The sequence below is a fragment of the Oncorhynchus tshawytscha genome, linkage group LG19 (genome assembly GCF_018296145.1).
Source record: "Oncorhynchus tshawytscha isolate Ot180627B linkage group LG19, Otsh_v2.0, whole genome shotgun sequence".
NCBI classification, from domain to species: Eukaryota; Metazoa; Chordata; class Actinopteri; order Salmoniformes; family Salmonidae; genus Oncorhynchus; species Oncorhynchus tshawytscha.
In genome coordinates this window covers 8,504,960-8,516,576 of record NC_056447.1, presented here as the reverse complement: position 1 = coordinate 8,516,576, position 11,617 = coordinate 8,504,960, and the positions used below count along the sequence as shown (strand labels likewise).

Sequence of the window (11,617 nt, the reverse complement as noted above, 5' to 3'; positions counted from 1 at the left end):
CTCCCAGAAAGATGCTGTCCTGCTGTACCTCCTCTGAAACCTCATGCATTTGCTTTAATCGACAGACAGCTGAAAAGTGTCCTCTCCTGTGACATTTCCTGCATTCCGCATCCTTTGCTGGGCAATCTTTCCATCTGTGGAAAGGGGATTTCCCACATTTGCGGCAAACATTTGAACTAGCTACTAGTGCTGTCTGTGATTGTTTTCTCCACATCTGTCTCTGTTATTTGTTCCCCTCCGTTTTTTTAGCTCTGTATGAAAATGCATGTATTTCCTCACTCTCTTCGTTCTGCAATGAGCTGCTGTCGCGCAGTATCGTCTGCTGTCTTTTTACTGTCTCACTCTGCCTAACCTGGTTTACAGCTTTGGACAAGGTAAGCTGGGAATCCAACTGTAACCTTTCAGAAAGTGATATATTTCTTATTCCGACTACAATCCGATCTCGGATCAGCTCTTCCCTGAGCACGCCAAACTGACAATGTTCTGCTAGTTTGTGAACAGCTGTGATAAAACTGTTGGTGGTTTCACCCTGCTCCTGTTTGCGCATATTAAACCTAGCTCTCTCAAAAATAATGTTGTGTCTCCCTACAAAATGCGTTTCAAAACAGTCTTTAACGGCACTGTAGTTAAGGTTCTCTTCCTCGGTCAACGTTGAAGCATTTAATATATCCTCGGCTTCATCACCCATAGAGTAGATCAGTGTATTAACTTGAAATGCCTCATTTTTCACGTTTAAGGCTGATGCTACCCTGTACAAAGCGCCTTGTACCATTTCGGCCAGTTTTGAATGTCCATACAAACAAAATTCTCTGGGGGACTAATGCGAAATCTGTCAGCACTAGCCACTGGCCTGTCCGTGTTTGCGCCAGAGCCCGTTGAACTTGGAGTCGCAAACCCTGAAATCCCGCCAGCTTCTTCCTCTTGCAACATGTTGCTTAGCAGTAGCTTAGTCCTTGCTCGTTAGCTAGCAAAATAATGATATGCGCTGTTTTATCTCCAACACTGTGCCCTCCCTGCTGTGAAACAGCCTGAATGTATGATTCACTTGGTACCTCCTTCACGTTTATGTGAATTTTAAAACCACTTCTGACACCATGTAGTATGATCTAAAATAAAGACGCGCGACCACGAGGTTCTAGCTCCAGCCTGTTTATTAACCTAACCCTTGCATGTCCTACATAGGTACGGATGCCCCCAAGGGACATCCTACTACATGTCTCACATGGGTCGAAAGCCTAGAATCTTGCTAATCCAACTGCGTTGTCAGATTTAAAAAAGGATTTACTGCGAAAGAATACGATGTGATTATCTGAGAACAAAGCCCCATAAAAAAAAAACTATTTCAACCAGCACAGGCGTAACAACATCACAAATTGCAATAAAATAAATAGTTTACCTTTGACGATCTTCCTCTGTTTGCAATCCCAATGCTCATTGTTACACAATGAATGGTCTTTTGTTTGATAAAATCAATTTTTATAGCCTAACACGAAACATTTTGCGAACCGCTGAATTCCGTCTCATTCCATTTTCGACACACATTCGATGTAAATACACACACTAAACGTGACTTTTCCAGTCATGTTTGGTTTCATTGCAATCAACTGGTTTGTTTGTAACACAACCAAACGTGATGGGTCATTTCGCAGGACGTATTGACTGAAAGAAACCGATTTGAAGACAACAAGTAATGTTGTGCACCAATGATATGACTACTGTTTCTTTGATTGACTGTATTTTAACCCAATGACCACTGATCGTCTTGAAATCTAGCTGGGTAGATAGTCAATGAGCTGAGGTAAACGGCAATACAGTGGGGCAAAAAGTATTTAGTATTTAGTGGAAAATAAGTATTTGGTCAATAACAAAAGTTTATCTCAATACTTTGTTATATACCCTTTGTTGGCAATGACAGAGGTCAAAGGTCTTCACAAGGTTTTTACACACTGTTGCTGGTATTTTGGCCCATTCCTCCATGCAGATCTCCTCTAGAGCAGTGATGTTTTGGGGCTGTTGCTGGGCAAAACGGACTTTCAACTCCCTCCAAAGATTTTCTATGGGGTTGAGATCTGAAGACTGGCTAGGCCACTCCAGGACCTTGAAATGCTTCTTACGAAGCCACTCCTTCGTTGCCCGGGCGGTGTGTTTGGGATCATTGTCATGCTGAAAGACCCAGCCAGGTTTGATCTTCAATGCCCTTGCTGATGGAAGGAGGTTTTCACTCAAAATCTCACGATACATGGCCCCATTCATTCTTTCCTTTACACGGATCAGTTGTCCTGGTCCCTTTGCAGAAAAACAGCCCCAAAGCATGATGTTTCCACCCCCATGCTTCACAGTAGGTATGGTGTTCTTTGGATGCAACTCAGCATTCTTTGTCCTCCAAACACGACGAGTTGAGTTTTTACCGAAAAGTTATATTTTGGTTTCATCTGACCATATGACATTCTCCCAATCTTCTTCTGGATCATCCAAATGCTCTCTAGCAAACTTCAGACGGGCCTGGACATGTACTGGCTTAAGTAGGGGGACATGTCTGGCACTGCAGGATTTGAGTCCCTGGCGGCGTAGTGTGTTACTGATGGTAGGCGTTGTTACTTTGGTCCCAGCTCTCTGCAGGTCATTCACTAGGTCTCCCCGTGTGGTTCTGGGATTTTTGCTCACCGTTCTTGTGATAATTTTGGCCCCACGGGGTGAGATCTTGCATGGAGCCCCAGATCGAGGGAGATTATCAGTGGTCTTGTATGTCTTACATTTCCTAATAATTGCTCCCACAGTTTATTTCTTCAAACCAAGCTGCTTACCTATTGCAGATTCAGACTTCCCAGCCTGGTGCAGGTCTACAATTTGGTTTCTGGTGTCCTTTGACAGCTCTTTGGTCTTGGCCATAGTGGAGTTTGGTGTGTGACTGTTTGAGGTTGTGGACAGGTGTCTTTTATACTGATAACAAGTTCAAACAGGTGCCATTAATACAGGTAACGGGTGGAGGACAGAAGAGCCTCTTAAAGAAGTTACAGGTCTGTGAGAGCCAGAAATCTTGCTTGTTTGTAGGTGACCAAATACTTATTTTCCACCATAATTTGAAAATAAATTCATAAAAACCTACAATGTGATTTTCTGGATTTTTTCTTCTCGTTTTGTCTGTCATAGTTGAAGTGTACCTATGATGAAAATTACAGGCCTCTCTCATATTTTTAAGTGGGAGAACTTGCACAATTGGTGGCTGACTAAATACTTTTTTGCCCCACTGTATTTCATGTGTAACAACATGTGTGCAATGATGTGCCAAATAAATCTGTGATTGAGTGCATTATTATAGGGTAAGCATTAGAATAACCCGACTCAATATTTCTAGCTATTAGGTGAAAATATATCTTGGGTCAGCTTTCTCCATTCAAACATTACCTTGACATTAGAATTATTACGCAATACTAGCCACGGACCAGCTCCTATAGACCTATTACCCACTGGGGACAGACGTCAATTCAACGTCTATTCCATGTTGGTTCAATGTGATTTGACGAAATTACGTGGAAACAACGTGATTCAAGCATTGTGTGCCCAGTGGGTATCACCTATGGTTGCAATTATTGAGGCTGCTTATTTTAATGTGCATCCTATAATAATGCACTAAATCAAGATTTGCACGTTAGGCTACACATCATGAAATATATGAGGCAAAAATTACAGACAATAGCCAAATAGCAAAATAAAACTCAATTGATTGAACATGAATAGTATTTCAATATCATTGAACTATATACAGTGGGCCTATGTACTATGTAGCCTATACTGTAGGTAGGCTATATAAGAATATTTAGAAGATAAATACACAATGCAGAGTATGAGAGGTCAAGAAGATGAGAAGTCAATAGAATTAACGATCAATGGAAATAGTGTTTTTTCTGTAATAGGGAGTTATTTGTCAATGGGTCAGAGACATGGGAGGAATGTGTCTATATGGTGAGTCTGAAATAGGATACTTGTTATTTGTTATAGGACTTCTAATTGGTCAACCACACGCTAGGGCTGGGTTATAAACTAGATCCTGTCCCTTTGTTCTGTGGAGATAATCACAGGAGAGACATTGGCAACTTTGAATTTGTATGGGAAGTTGACTACAATAATTATAATGATATGGAGGTCACAGAGGGTTCGTAAACTCACTCTGGCTATCTACTCCGATTTCAGAGTACTCTGGTTTGAGAAACTCGGTTGTTATGACAGGTGTAAGTAAACATCGGCAAAAAATGTATTAAGTTGTTGCCATAACACAGTTATAGTGACTTACCCTCTAGATAAGATTAAAACATTCTATCCTGCTCTGCTAGGGCAATTACAATTTTCAGTGTGAAGTGTTCTCTTTGTTTCTGGAAGTATGTCAGCCAACTTTAGCTAGCTACGGTGCTTGACTGCTGTTGTGAGGTCAGAACGCTCCAATCAACCCAGAGCATCCGATGTGCGCTCTGAAAGCGCCAAGAACGAAATGCTCTGAATTGACCAACAAACAACCCGACAACGCTCTGAATTTACGAATGACCCAGAGCGCACGTTGACACACTGGAGCCAATTTACGAAAACACCCCTTGGTTCCATGTTTAGTGGGATATCTTTGGTAACGCACTTAGAGCGGCGGCAGGGTACCTAGTGGTTAGAGCGGTGGACTAGCAACCGGAAGGTTGCTAGTTCAAATCCCCGAGCTGTCGCTCTGCCACTGAACAGGCAGTTAACCCATTGTTCCTACGCCGTCATTGAAAATAAGAATTTGTTCTTAACTGACTTCTGTAATAGGGAGTTATTTGTCAATGGGTCAGAGACATGGGAGGAATTTGTCTATACAGTGAGCCTGAAATAGGATACCGGAAGGTTGCGAGTTAAAACTAAATTAGATGTCATTCTCATTGATAGCAAGTCTAAGAACCTATGTTCTATGTGTGCTATTTCTATGCTTCCTGATTTTAAGTACATGTTTTGCTTCTTTCACTTTCGGTGTTGTACACCAGCTTCCAACAGCTGAAAATACAATATTTTTGGTTATGGGAAATATATTGCACTGCGGATTAGATGGTACAATGATTATCTACACTATAGTTGCTTATTTTGTAAAATAACCTGAAATTAGGCGAACTATTAGAATTTTAGCAACCAGGAAATGGCGGCGCGATTTCTGCATAGTGCATCTTTAAGATGCTTTGGGTAAACCGGGTCCTGGACAGGGTTTATCGTTTTTTTGTTATTGTGACATCTGAATTGTAGGAACGCACTGTGTGTGACGCAGGGTGGAACGGAGGCGTCTAGAGAAACGACGGCGGCTGAAAGCTGTTTGCGTTTGGTGAATTAGGATAGATAAAGGACGATTATTCAATATAGCTAAGATAATAGATTTGACCAAAGATAAACGAAACGGAGAGGAAATCCGGTGGAGGTGGTTGAGCAACACTGGGCGGGGACTGGAGCAGAGATGGATGGAAAGGAAGGGGGTTAGGAGTTGAGGAGGACGGTATGGAATGTTGTGGTGGAGTGGAAAAAGATGGAGGTATAGTAAGAGTAAAGTTTAAGAAGAAAAGGATGCCTGAGGAGCCTTTGCAGGTCTTGTCAGAGGAGAGTATTGAAAAGGTTTGGGTCGCAGTGTTGTACTGACAGAAGTAGAGTTTAAGGTGTTGGTGAAATTTAAGGATTAAGGTGGAGTCACGCCATTGAGTCTAGGACCAAAAGGCTTCTCAACAGCTTCTACCTCCAAGCCATAAGACTCCTGAACATCTAATCAAATGATTACCCAGACTATTTGCATTGCCCCTCCCCTTTTACGCTGCTTTAAAAAATAAATAAAAATGTTTACCTTTATTTAACCAGGCAAGTCAGTTAAGAACACATTCTTATTTTCAATGACAGCCTGGGAACAGTGGGTTAACTGCCTGTTCAGGGGCAGAACGACAGATTTGTACCTTGTCAGCTCGGGGGTTTTGAACTCGCAACCTTCCGGTTCCTAGTCCAATGCTCTAACCACTAGGCTACCCTGTCACTCTAACCACTAGGCTACCCTGTCACTCTAACCACTAGGCTACGCTGCCGCCCCTCTGTTTATTATCTATGTTTCGTCACTTTTACCTACATGTACATATTACCTCAATTACCCGGTGCCCCAGCACATTGACTCTGTACCGGTACCCCCTGTATATATATTTTTTTACTTACCCATTTTTCTTAACTGCATTGTTGGTTAATTAAGGGCTTGTAAGTAAGCATTTCATTGTAAGGTCTACACCTGTTTTATTCGGAGCATGTGACAAATAACATTCGATTTGATTTCGATTTTTTTCTTAGGATGTAAACGTGTGGTTGACAGTAGCATGCCGGATCAAACAAAACGGAAGTGGGTGAAGGGAGTTATTACAGGAGTTCCATAAATTGTTAACATGCAAGAAATAAAGGACCACTTGATGGGAGGCTCTCTTATTGAGGTAAAGTGCCTCCAGATGACACAAGATGGGAAGAAGGTGGATAGTTTGTCAGTGCTACTACACTTTGAATATCCGGTACTGCCAGAAAAATGTAGGATCGGGTTTATAAGTTACTATGTGCAAGCATATGTTCCGAAACCATTGTGTTGCTATAAATGTCAAAGGTTTGGGCATGTGGTGACGGTGTGTAAAGGCAAAAGGAGATGTGCGAAGTGTGGGGGAAAACATGCATATGGGGAATGTGGAGATGGGATCCAGTTAAAGGGCTGTAACTGTGGGGGCGCCCATAGTGTAGTGTATGGGGGCTGTTCAGTGATGAAAAGTTTAGATGGAAGTGCAGCAGGTGAGGAGTGAGCGTAGCATCTCGTATGCAGAAGCAGTGAAGGTAGTTCACGCAGAAACAAGCGGGGCACCTGGAAGAGCTGGTATGCCAGGGCAGATTGAGATGCAGGCTAGGCATGATGGAGGGAACAGAATGGGGGACAACACAAGAATGCTAGGAGACATGAGGAAGGTTGTTACATTTGTGACAGCAGCAATCAATTGCACAGAAAAATTACAATTGAGAACTTAGAAGCTGAAGATCATAGTGGAGCAGGCAGTAAAGTGTCTTGGGATCACAGGACTGACATAGGAAAATGTCAGGCTTCGGGCAAAACTCGAAGTCCCCACCCCACCCACGGAGCAAGACACGGTAATCATTTGTCCCAACATCATAGGTTGCTCCCTATGCACCTGCCAATGTTAACCTATTGAACGAAATTAGTAACCAGACAGGAAACAGTGCTAATGTTTTTCCCATTGATAACCTGAATGACAATGAACCTGATTCTCACCCTGAGGACATGACAAGGGAAAGTACATATTTTAAGAGGAAAAGCACATTTTTACCACCCCCAAAAAATCACTCTCTTGAAACATATTGCCGCCAAGTTGAGAAAGATGTACATAATCTCCTGGCTAAGAAAAAATAATACAAAGTATTCCACAATATGTCCAAAGCAGAGAAAGAATCTCTTATGGAACTGAAAAATGACTCCAGTATCATTATAAAACCTGCCGACAAAGGAGGTGCAATAGTGATACTAAATGCAGCAGACTATGAAAAATAAATTCTGAGACAACTTTGTGATGAGGAATTTTACAAAAGACTCCCAAATCACCCTACTGATCAATTCAAGTCTCTGATCCATGATGAATTGTAAAAATGTTTTACAAAGACAGAATATGAGTTTATGAAAGTTGATTGCCCAACCACATCTGTCATATACGCTCTACCCAAAATTCACAAGAGCATGACACCGCCTCTACCAGGCAGGCCCATTGTTAGTAGTAATGGATCTCTGACAGAGAATATCTCTACCTTTGTTCATCATTTTGTGAGACCCTGTGTGATCTCCCTCCCCACGTATACTAGAGACTCTATTGATTTTGAAATCTGTGGACCTGATCGGGTATGGTAGTATATAGACTGGTAACATCAAAAGTACACAGAATATAATTTTGATGTGACCAGTCTATATACTAACATCCCCCCATCTGGGCGGCCTAGAGGCCATCAAGTTCTACCTCAATGAATATCCCCCTAATGCTCTTCCCAGCACCAATTGTATTGTGGACTTGGCTGAACTGGTACTAACCTCCAACTATTTCTCCAACTATTTTCTCTTCAGTGGAGACTTTTTCCTCCAGACCACAGGGACAGCGATGGGAAGCACTATGGGTCCTAATTACGCTAACCTATATCTAGGAATGTTTCAAAATCAAGTGGTGCTGAATCCATGACATTTTTGTGATCTATAAAGGCACCCAGGAAGAACTTTTGGAATTCCATGCTTACCACTAGGCTACCTGGGGCGGCAGGTAGCCTAGTGGTTAGAGCATTGGGCCTGTAACTGAAAGGTTGCTGGATTGAATCCCTGAGCTGACAAGGTCAAAATCTGTTGTTCTGCCCCTGAACAAGGCAGTTAACTGATTGTTCCCTGGTAGGCTGTTATTGTAAATAAGAATTTGTTCTTAACTGACTTGCCTAGTTAAATAAAGGTTAAAAAAAAACTAAACTCTATGAACACCTTCACTATGACAAATCAGTTTTCTTGATGTGATGGTTATTAAGGACAAAACCTCCCTCTCTACAGATCTCTATAGGAAACCTAGGGACAGGAATACCCTCCATAGAGGTGACAGCTTTCATCCACGTCCACTTATTAAAAGTCTCCCTATAAGTCAATTCAGTCATATCAGAAGAATATGCAGATCTGATGCTTCTTATCAGAAACAGACCACGGGCCTCACACAAAGATTTAAGGAAAGGGGGTACAAAGACAATTTGGTAAAACATGCCAATGATCGTTTTGAAGGACTAACACAGTTGGAAAGCCTTCAACCAAAATTCCAAGAAAAAGCAGAACATATCCCATTATGCTTTACCCACTACTCACCATTGGGGAAGGCATTTAAGGACATTATCAGGAAGCACTGGTACATTATTGAAACGGACCCACAATTGAAACCCATTTCTAAAAATCCCCCGCATATGATTTTTAAAAGACCCCCAAACGTGTGCGATATTGTGGTTAAATCTGATTACCCACCAGAGAAAAGGGAAACTTTTTGGGACAAGATTCCGGAGGGTAATTACAAATGTGGCCAATGTGCTCAATGCAGCTTTACGTACAAATGCAACTAATTTACCCAACCCCGTACATGACAAAGACTTAAGATCAAGGGCCTGATTACCTGCATGTCCACCAATGTTATTTACATGTTAAAATGTCCTTGTGGTCTGTCTTACATAGGGAAAACCCGTAGAAGCCTTATGACATGGATCAGTGAGCACCGCAGCAATATACGGACAGGTGAGGGAAAAAATATAGTTGCTGCTCATTTTGTACAAGCTGGACATCCTATTAGTTCTCAGAGATACATTGGAATAGAAATGGTCAAGAGATCATGCAGGGGAGGGGACATTGAGATTAAACTTCTTCAAAGGGAATCTTTCTAGATCCACAGTGTAACGTCTGCTTCCAGCTCACACTCTCAAACACGTAGATCCCCTGAACGCAGCTCACTTTCCAGCCCACACTCTCAAACACATAGATCCCCTGAACGTAGCTCACTTTCCAGCCCACACTCTCAAACACATAGATCCCCTGAATGCAGCTCACTCTCCAGCCCACACTCTCAAACACATAGATCCCCTGAACGTAGCTCACTTTCCAGCCCACACTCTCAAACACATAGATCCCCTGAACGCAGCTCACTCTCCAGCCCACACTCTCAAACACATAGATCCCCAGAACGCAGCTCACTCTCCAGCCCACACTCTCAAACACATAGATCCCCTGAACGCAGCTCACTCTCCAGCCCACACTCTCAAACACATAGATCCCCTGAATGCAGCTCACTCTCCAGATCGCAATCACCTGAATTCTGTTCACCTGTTCACACACCTGTACGTCATTATCACACACTATTTAGTTCAGTTCTTTGCACCCATCATTATGAGGTATTTTTTGTGTGTGACATACTTTTATTCAGCGCACTGGGTTTCCCTGCAATTTACACCTCCTGTGTATGAAAGGTTTTTTCTGCCTAACTAATGACGCATTTTGCCTATTCCTTGACTGTACTTTATCGGATTTCCTGTTGTCAACCTATTGCCCGATCTCCCGGATGACGTTACTAGCCTTTTCCCTGCCTGTATTGTTGCCTTTTTGGACCCCCTGTGTATGACCTTCTGCCTGCCCCTGGACCCAGCTACCTGCCTCCTCCTGTTATCCTTTACAATAAACACCTGCCGCTCCCTGCGCTTGAAACCAGCTCTCTGTCTCCCATTGTGTTCGTTACACACAGGCTCAGCACATTTTCTCCTCTTGGCCTTAAATGAGGAGTTTGGCTTGAAACTGTTTTTATAGTCTAAATTGTGTTTGTTTTTTCATCCTAATTGAATATTGTATGTGTATGTATATTACTGTAAATATTGATCACATTCCCTGTGTATAATCATGTATTTTGATACATTGAATGTTAATATTGGGAAATAATGTTATACATTTTTTACCTCCTGTTTCAGGAAGTGATGTCACTGAGTACTGCCCCTATATATAGGACCTTCCATCCCCACCTTGGATATGGATGCCTGATGAAGACCTAAGGGTTGAAATGTTGTTGTAAATAAATATCGCCTGGGAGCATGAGCAGCTGTGTGCAGCGGTTTCCTTTCTGTTTTCCTTGAGTTTGCCTACAACTCTAGCACCTGTGGAAAGTACCTGGATGTGCGTATGTTCTTCCGCTTTTGAAAATGTACAGGATGATAATCATTCCAGCCAGGAATCATGTATTGGATCATTTTGATTATGGTGTTAATCCTACACTGGAATGCCAGAAGTTTGATGGCTAATGGGCAAGAGCTCAAACAGTCTATTGAGGAGGTACCTCAATAAACCTGATGTTTTATGTCTCCAGGAGACATGGCTATAACCTAATCTAGATTTTGTATTACAAGGTTATGTTGCAGTCCGTAGAGATAGGGTGGCAGGGGGAGGAGGATAGCGTGCTACCTTTATAAAGTGGGGGATCCCATATAGGTGTGTGGGAGAGGGAGTGGAACAGGAGTATGTAGTGGTAGAGGTGTGGTTGGGAGGGAGGGGGGAAAATGGTATTAGTGAACTTTTACAACCCGTGAAAAAGACTGGAGTAGCTGACCCTTGGGAATGTAGAAGATCAAGATAGGAGACGGGTAATGTGGTGTGGGGATTTTAATGCTCATAGTGCACTCAGGGGAGGGTTACGGACTGATGTAAACGGACAAGTGTTGGAGAAACTACTGGATGAGAAAGGATTTGCTCTGGATCTTACTTTGATTTCAAATTCAATGGCAGGCAGATGTAGTTGGGATGTTTTGGAAGAATCTACAGTGGGTAGTGATCACTATCATGTCCTGTGTACTATAGGATTGAGGGAGGAAGAAGAATCAGTAGGAAATGGATTGAGCAGATGGATATTTGGGAAAGCGGAGTGGAGTCAGTTTCAGGAGTTGAGTGAACAGGAGCTGTCTCAGGTAGATCTTAATTCAGATATAGAAACAGTCAATGAGGGAATAAGAGGAGCAATAGTAGGGGCTGCAAGGCAGATGAGTCCCATGGGTACAGGGG

At 42.4% G+C, this 11,617-nt stretch overlaps 1 long non-coding RNA gene across 1 annotated transcript; it reads left to right on the top strand.

Annotated features, from left to right (window-relative positions):
* LOC112219088 lies at window positions 1-10,719 on the top strand. The gene is made up of 3 exons (XR_002948682.2): window positions 1-374; window positions 9,260-9,319; window positions 10,537-10,719. It is a non-coding gene; the product is annotated as an uncharacterized LOC112219088 (long non-coding RNA).
* The last annotated feature ends 898 nt before the right edge of the window (window positions 10,720-11,617 follow it).